Source organism: Borostomias antarcticus, assembly GCF_949987555.1.
Source record: "Borostomias antarcticus genome assembly, chromosome: 7".
Taxonomy (NCBI): domain Eukaryota; kingdom Metazoa; phylum Chordata; class Actinopteri; order Stomiiformes; family Stomiidae; genus Borostomias; species Borostomias antarcticus.
The window spans coordinates 28,854,454-28,862,655 of record NC_140240.1 but is presented as its reverse complement, the minus strand read 5'-3'; the positions used below and the strand labels follow the sequence as shown (position 1 = coordinate 28,862,655).

The following is an 8,202-nucleotide window of genomic DNA, read 5'->3' as shown; positions in this document are numbered from 1 at the left end:
TGAATAACAGTGGAGTCTGCAGGAGAGGGAGAGAGGGAGGGGAGGAGGGGGAATAGAGAGAGAGATATGGAAGGAGAGAGGCAGGCTGGGAGAGAGAGAGAGAGGGAGGGAGAAGGAGAGAGAAATAGTGGAGGCGGATGAAAGGAGAGGAAGGTTGGGAGAGAGAGAAAGAGAGGGAGGGGGAGAGAGAGAGAGGAGGCGGATGGAAGGAGAGAGGGAGGTTGGAAGAGGGAAAGAGAGGGAAGGAGAAGGAGAGAGAAATAGTGGAGGCGGATGAAAGGAGAGAGGGAGGTTGGGAGAGAGAGAAAGAGGGAGAAGGAGAGAGAGAGGGGGGGGGAGGAGCAGGCGGCAGACAGAAAGAGCGGGATGATAAAAGAGAGGGAGAGAGAGAGAGAGGGGGCGGGCATGGTTTGATTCATGTGCTTCCCTACCGACGAGCTGGTATCTGTAAACAGAGGAGGGAGCGGCACACACAGCCCTTCCATCCTCCACTCCTCTCTTCCACCCTCCTCCTCCATCTCCGGGGGTACGGGACGCCTCACAGTTGGCAGGGGGGGGGGGATGGGGGGGGTGGAGGCGTCCGGTCCCGCTTCTCATCCGGTGGGCCCTGGCAGTTTATTTTTTTTGGGGGGGGGGGAGCAGAGGGGTTTGGGAATGCCGACCGTTCCGAGATGGCCTTCCCGTTTTCCCAGAGTCTCGATACGCAGCGACGGGATCGTGGCGGCGGGAAGACGACCGGTCGTCGGTCAGGAGGAGGAGGAAGAGGAGGAGGAGGGAGGAAGAGGAGGAGGAGGGGCTTGGCTGGCTAGCGAGTGGATGAAGACAGAACAGACAGCTTGGAGAGGCGAGGCCAGAGGTACGGAGGAGGGGGGGGGGGGGGGGCTGTACGCACTTTGACCCCCCCCACCACCGACCGCCACCGTCTACTTGAAGGGCCTGAGGTGCGGCTCGGCCCGAAGCTCCCAAAACCTAGGGAGGGGGACTCGGCCCGGGGGACGCGGCGTGGTCAAGAGGGGGCGTCGAAGCTGCAGAGGAGGAGAGAGAAGGACATGACTTAACAACATCCTGCCAGAAATGAGTCGGTCGAACACTGAAACGACAGAGGGATGAGAGAGAGAGAGAGAGAGAGAGAAGGGGATGAGAGGGAGGAGTATTAGAGGGAGAAGAGAAGTTAACAAGGGGGAGAGAGAGAGAGAGAAGGGGATGAGAGGGAGGAGTATTAGAGGGAGAAGAGAAGTTAACGGGGAGAGAGAGAGAGAGAAGGGGATGAGAGGGAGGGGTATTAGAGGGAGAAGAGAAGTTAACGGGGGGAGAGAGAGAGGAAGGAGGGAGAGGGAAACAGAGGACGAGTCACAGGGACTGATGAACGAGAGAAAAAGAGAGGTTGGCAGAGAAAGAAAGGGTGTTCACAGAGAGAGAGAAAGGAGGAGAGGAGAGAGAGAGGAGGAGAGAGAGAGAGAGCAGAAGAGAGGAGGAGAGAGAGAGGAGGAGAGAGAGAACCAACTGAGAGAAAAAAAAGAGAGCCTAACAGAGAGAGAGAACTAGAGAGAGAGAGAGAGTTGTTAATTACTCCAGGGTATATGGCGTGAAGTACAGGTGACAGATCACTTGTTCCTGCCCGGCTGTCCTCAGCGAGATCAATCTGCTGTGTGTCACCATCCCTCCAGGCTGGGGGGGGGGGGGCTCAGGATAACCCCCACCTCACTGAGAGGAACCTTATGATGCCCGTTAATCTCACCCATCACAGAATGTAAAGTGACTCTGCTACATGCGCCATTACGCCCCCTCAATCAATCATCTAGTGTGATGTATCATGATGTAACTACTGTATATATATACAGTACATACAGTACATATATATTTGTCTGACTCGACGGATGTAGGCTTTGGGAATAAGCCTCATCATTTGTTTATGACTGGCCAATCAGTGGCGCCCGGTTCATGTGGTCGGCCAATCCAGACAACGCGAAACAACGACCCAGCTGCAATAACCTAGCAACTGCTCCTACATTGGCAACATCAGGTTTTTCATCTGTCAAGCCAATACGCTTATTTGAATTTGATTGGTTTAAAGGAATACAGTACAATGTTTTTGCCCCCTATTTCCGAAGGGTAATGAGTCCAGCCAGACCTTTCTCCTGCGCTGGCACAGTGTAAATGAAGTGTGGAGGTCTGACTATGCGAGTCTATATATATATATTTATATATATATATATATATATCTATATGCAGCAGTATTTATGTCTGTGGTGTGTGTATTTGATAGCAGGGATAAGGAAGCAGAGGAAACTATGCATTTCATTCTGCCGGCGTAGAAAATAGAGTTTGTGCATGTGTGTGACTGCGCAATGTGTGTGTGTGTATGATGTATGTCACTGTGTCTGTATATGCCTGTGTGTGTACCCCTGCATGATTTTCTGTGTGTGTGTGTGTGTTTGTGAATATGTGTGTGTGTGTATGTGAATATGTGTGTATGTGTATGTGTGTGTGTCTGTGTCTGTATGTGTGTGTATGTGTGTGTGTATGTGTGTGTGTGTGTATATGTGTGTATGTGTGTGTGTACTGTATGTATGTGTGTGTGCATGTGTGTGTGTGCATGTGTGTGTGTGTGTTGGGGGCGGGGCTCGGTCCTCCCTGGGGGGAGGAGTCCTGTCTTTCAGTCATTAAATATTAACAACTCATCAGAGCGCTGGACGGAGGAGAGGGAGGAGGAGGAGGAGAGGGAGGAAGAGGAGAGGGAGGAGGAGAGGGAGGAGGAGGAGGAGAGGGAGGAAGAGGAGAGGGAGGAGGAGGAGGAGAGGGAGGAAGAGGAGAGGGAGGAGGAGAGGGAGGAGCAGAGGGGGGAGGAGGAGGGGTATGGTGACGGGAGGGTCACCTCTAGCTCCCCGGGCCCCTGGCAAACACGCACACACACACACACCGTCTGCTCACACACGCACAGTGCCACGCCTACGCCTAGGCCAGCGAGGGGCTGCAGCAGAGGACAACGTTGACCCCGGCCGGAGCCCGATGACCCCCGGTCAGACGCGCTCGTAACGGGCGATGTCATCAATGGCGGACGATTCTCTGTCCAATGGCATCGCTGTCCAGATATTCCCATGTGGAGGTTATCCATTCTAGGGGCCGGAGGGAGTGTGTGTGTGTGTGTGTGTGTGTGTGTGTGTGTGTGTGTGTGTGTGTGTGTGTGTGTGTGTGTGTGTGATGCTTACCTGTCCCATAGCTTCACATTTCTACAGTTGTTGGTGCAGCATCCGGCCGATATCAAAGCTGAAAGAGAGAGAGAGAGAGGGAAAGAGAGAGAGAGAGGGAGAGAGAGAGAGAGAAGGGTGTGAGAAATCTGGCTCTCAACCTCCAGTGGTGCATCCCAGAATAACCCCAGCGGAGGTTTCTGAAGCGGCAGCAGGTGTGTGGGCTGCTGTGTGTCGTGGCGCCAGCCCAGAGTTGAGCTCTCGTTCACGCCAGCGCACCGCCCCCCCCGACCCCCCCACCCCCCCTTTCTGTTCCGGTCCCCACTGCAGCCATGCGGTTGACAGCCGCTGGCCTTCGAACGTCTACCTGATGTCTCACTAACGTCTAACCGACGTCTAACTAACGTCTAACTGATGTCTAACTAACGTCTAACTGATGTCTAACTAACGTCTAACTAATGTCTAACTGATGTCTAACTAACGTCTAACTGATGTCTAACTAACGTCCAACTAACGTCTAACTGATGTCTAACTAACGTCTAACTAACGTCTAACTGATGTCTAACTAACGTCTAACTGATGTCTAACCGACGTCTAACTAACGTCTAACTAACGTCTAACTAACGTCTAACTAACGTCTAACTAACGTCTAACTGATGTCTAACTAACGTCTAACTAACCATGAACACGTCTGAGATCTCAATACTCCCACATGCTGGGGAAGGGGTACGCCGAGAGCAATCACACGCACTGAGTCAAGCACTCAAGCACACACACACACATACACACACACGCACACACACACACACATACAATCTTATAAAAGATGCATGCAGCACCATTAACACAAACACGCAAAGACAAAGAATGGTCTGGATAACAGAGGAGAGAGAGAGAGAGAAAGAAAGAGAAAAAGAACAAAGAAAGAAAGATGGGGATTGGGGAAGAGGAGAGAGAGACAGATGGAGCGACAGACAGAGAGAGAGACAGACAGAGAGAGAGCGACAGACAGAGAGAGACAGAGTGACAGAGAGTGAGAAAGAGAGAGAAATTTGCTGCAAGGGAAGGAGAGAGAGGGAAAAAGAGAGACAGAAATATATCCGTCTGGATCGGCGGTTTGACGACTTAAAGCGGTCGTCCCGCCGTGGGAAGTTCAGGCTTCGCTCTCACTCATGTGCCTCTGACAGGTGAGAGACATGGCGCCGCTCACTGCCTGACCCCAACAGACAGCAGAGCGCTTGGATAGGCTTAAGCGAGCCGGCGGAAGCTCTACACCTATAGGCTGCCATAACGCTTATACCTATCCCCATCTCTCTCGCTCACAGACGGAGGCTAGGGAAGTAGAGGTCGGATCAGATCTCTAGGTGGGGGCGTGGTTTCCGAACGAGGCCCCACCCCCTCCTTCTTGTCCTCTCTCTCTCTCTCTCTCTCTCTCTCCCTCCGCCGCCGTTTCCGTCCCCACGCGGCCGTAATCACGTTTTCAGCACATTTCTCGTCTCCCGCCGCGCTGGCGTCTGCATTAAACATTCATGGGGGCTCCCGTGACCTCTGGCTCCTCCCCCCGCCACTAGAGACCTCACCATGGGGGGGCGTTACTACCGCAGCTACGCTACAGACCCCACACACACACACACACACACACACCTTCTGTTTGTCTTTGCAGGGGGGAGGGGGAGGAGGGAGAACCGTGGAAGGAGATAGGACGGTTCCTTTAAGGGGGCGGGGTCAGAGGTGGCGGAGGGGAACTGATTACAGGGATGAGGGGGGGGGGGGTACACAGTCAGCGCCTCCTCCCCCTCCCCCCCCCCAAAAAAAAACACTCACACACACATAAATAGAAATATATACGCACATAAAAAAATCATACACAGTGCAGAATCACACATGTATACACGATACACACGCACACACACACACACACACAAACACTCCTCCCTCTCCAGTTCATCGCCAGACAGCAGTCCAGCCTGGATGACAATTGCACCGCTTGATAGGGGAGGGAGTAGACAGAGGACGCGGGCGACTCCAGACGAGGGGGAGGGTGGGGGTGGGGGTGGGGGAGGGGGGGGGGGAGCGGTGGGCAATTAAGCCCTAAGTGGATTCCGCGGACTCAAGGTCGGCCGTCGGGCTGGGATCACGGGACGGCGATCACTCAAGGGCCCGCCGGAGTGAGAGCGCCCGGTTAACGTAACGCAGCTGTGGCGTGTCAACATGGGAAAATCCCCTTTAACGTGATTACCGACCGACGGAATCAACGGCGCGGTGTTGACCGACGTTCAGGTCAACCGGCTGACCTGTCAGAGGGGAGCGGAGAGTGAGGCGCTGCTACGAGGGAAGGTTTCATGGGTTGGTTGGGGGGAGGACGGGGGTGGGCTATTTGTGCAAGTGAGAATTAGATTAGAGGTGTGTGTGTGTGTGTGTGTGTGTGTGTACAGGGGATGTGGGTCACGGGAGAGCATAGATAATGTGATCATTCCAGAACAATACGGGGTTTATCGTCCACCAAGTTTCACCTCCTTACAGCGAGGCTCGCCAAAGGTCTTAATTTCCTACAAAGAGATGCCTGAGATTTTGCCCGACAGTAAAGCTGGTCCCATTAATAAGTCTCAGTTCAGGATTTTCAACTTCCTCTGTGGCTCAAGACTAATTATAATTTTACATAACAAATAATCTCAAACCTTTAAAGAAAGCCATAACCTTATCATAAGCGGAAAATAACCGTTAAATCGTAAAAAGTGACCTTTTTCCGTACGGGGAGGGAGGGAGGAGGTTTTAAAGTCGAAGTCAGTGTTTAGGAAGTGTTGGGGTGTGTAAAGAAAGCAGACAGTGCTACTGTGGTATAAACTAGCATAATCAAGATTTCGTTGATGTCCTCCTGACCCAAACTGAAAAAAGCATCCCACCTTCCGTTCTGGGGCCCGGGTTCTATCCCTTAACTCATCCCCCTCTCCCTCCCCTCGGACGCGGGTTCGATCCCCTAACTCATCCCCCTCTCCCTCCCCTCGGACGCGGGTTCGATCCCTTAACTACTCTCCCTCCCCTCGGACGCGGGTTCGATCCCCTAACTCCTCCCCCTCTCCCTCCCCTCGGACGCGGGTTCGATCCCTTAACTTCTCCCCCACTCGGACGCGGGTTCGATCCCTTAACTCCTCCCCCTCTCCCTCCCCTCGGACGCGGGTTCGATCCCTTAACTCCTTCCCCTCTCCCTCCCCTCGGACGCGGGTTCTATCCCTTAACTCATCCCCCTCTCCCTCCCCTCGGACGCGGGTTGCGGGATCAATGGTGATTTCTCAGATCTCAGGGGGAAAAAATCTGCCCACATAAATTATTCAGACGCTCTCTGAGAGAGAAAAGCCCGCCTAGGAGACGCACTGTAGATGAGTGACCTTCCGTTTTACTGTAGCTAGCGGCCGGTCTGTCTGTCTGTCTGTCTGTCAGTCGGTCAGTCAGTCAGTCAGTCAGTCAGTCAGTCAGTCAGTCAGTCAGTCAGTCAGTCAGTCAGTCTGTCTGTCTGTCTGTCTGTCTGTCTGTCTGTCAGTCTGTCTGTCTGTCTGTCTGTCTGTCTGTCTGTCTGTCCGTCTGTCAGTCGGTCATTCAGTCTGTCTGTCTATCTGTCGGTCAGTCTGTCTGTCTGTCTGTCTGTCAGTCAGTCAGTCAGTCAGTCAGTCAGTCAGTCAGTCAGTCAGTCTGTCTGTCTGTCTGTCTGTCTGTCTGTCTGTCTGTCTGTCTGTCCGTTTGTCAGTCGGTCAGTCTGTGTCTTTCTGTCGGTCAGTCTGTCTGTCTGTCTGTCTGTCTTTCTGTCGGTCAGTCTGTCTGTCTGTCTGTCCGTCTGTCAGTCGGTCATTCAGTCTGTCTGTCTATCTGTCGGTCTGTCTGTCTGTCTGTCAGTCAGTCAGTCAGTCAGTCAGTCAGTCAGTCAGTCAGTCAGTCAGTCTGTCTGTCTGTCTGTCTGTCTGTCTGCCTGCCTGTCTGTCTGTCTGTCTGTCTGTCTGTCTGCCTGCCTGTCTGTCTGTCTGTCTGTCTTTCTGTCTGTCTGTCTGTCTGTCTGTCTGTCTGTCTGTCTGTCTGCCTGTCTGTTCCTGAGGGGCCAACAAACACAGCTGGAGCTGTTGACCATCAACGTAGCCGGGATATAAACGCCGTCGGGGTTCAAGCACCGTGCAACGGCCGAGCTCGAGGAAAAAAATAAACAAAAAAAAAACAAGGCAAAAACAACAACATCATCGTCGCTGGCATCGGTTCATCTGTTCACGTACCTAAAAATACATCCCCCCCCCCCCCCCCCTCGGCTGTTCCGTGGGCGGCTAAGAGCGGCGAGCGGCGAGGTCTCTGAGGCCCCTATATCCTCAGCCAACCTCTCACATCAACATCAACGCGCTCCACGCCGCGGTAATATATGCGCGGCCGGGCCGGCTCTGTGTGTTGCATATGCAAATGAGCCACGGAGGGAGAATGACCCCCTCCACACACCACACACACCACACACACACACACACACACACACCTTTGAAGTGGCAATCCGGCTCTCTCTCTCTCTCTCTCTTTCCGTCTCTGGCTGCCCCTCTCTCTCTCTCTCTCTCTCTCTCTCTTTCTCACTCTGACTCGCTCTCGTTCTCTCTCTCTCATTCTCTCTCTCGTTCTCTCTCTCATTCTCTCGTTCTCTCTCTCTCTCTGCAGAGGAGGTATTGTGCAGAGTATGTTTTTTTTCCACGCTACTGCAAGGCAGCAAACAAAGTACTGTGCATTACAACGCTACGCCGCTAACGCTGGACACTGAACACCACGATAATCCCTGAACACCACTATAATCCTGAACACCACGATAATCCTGAACACCACGATAATCCTGAACACCACGATAATCCTGAACACCACTATAATCCTGAACACCACGATAATCCCCGCTATCTTCCTACACCGCATGATAGAGAGACACTAATTCTTCACACAGTGATAATTCACAGCTTGTTCTGTTTTGTACCCTGACAGTATTTAACGTGGTTTTATGTAATGA

General features: G+C 53.0%; 1 pseudogene across 1 annotated transcript in view; it reads right to left on the bottom strand.

The window, feature by feature from the left end:
* Positions 1–3,205: 3,205 nt before the first annotated feature.
* Positions 3,206–8,202, bottom strand: part of LOC311311430 — a 9,476-nt pseudogene continuing 4,479 nt past the window's right edge. The window contains exon 3 of the transcript in view: positions 3,206–3,267. The product of the transcript in view is annotated as an uncharacterized misc_RNA (transcript). The remainder of the gene's footprint in view (positions 3,268–8,202) is intronic.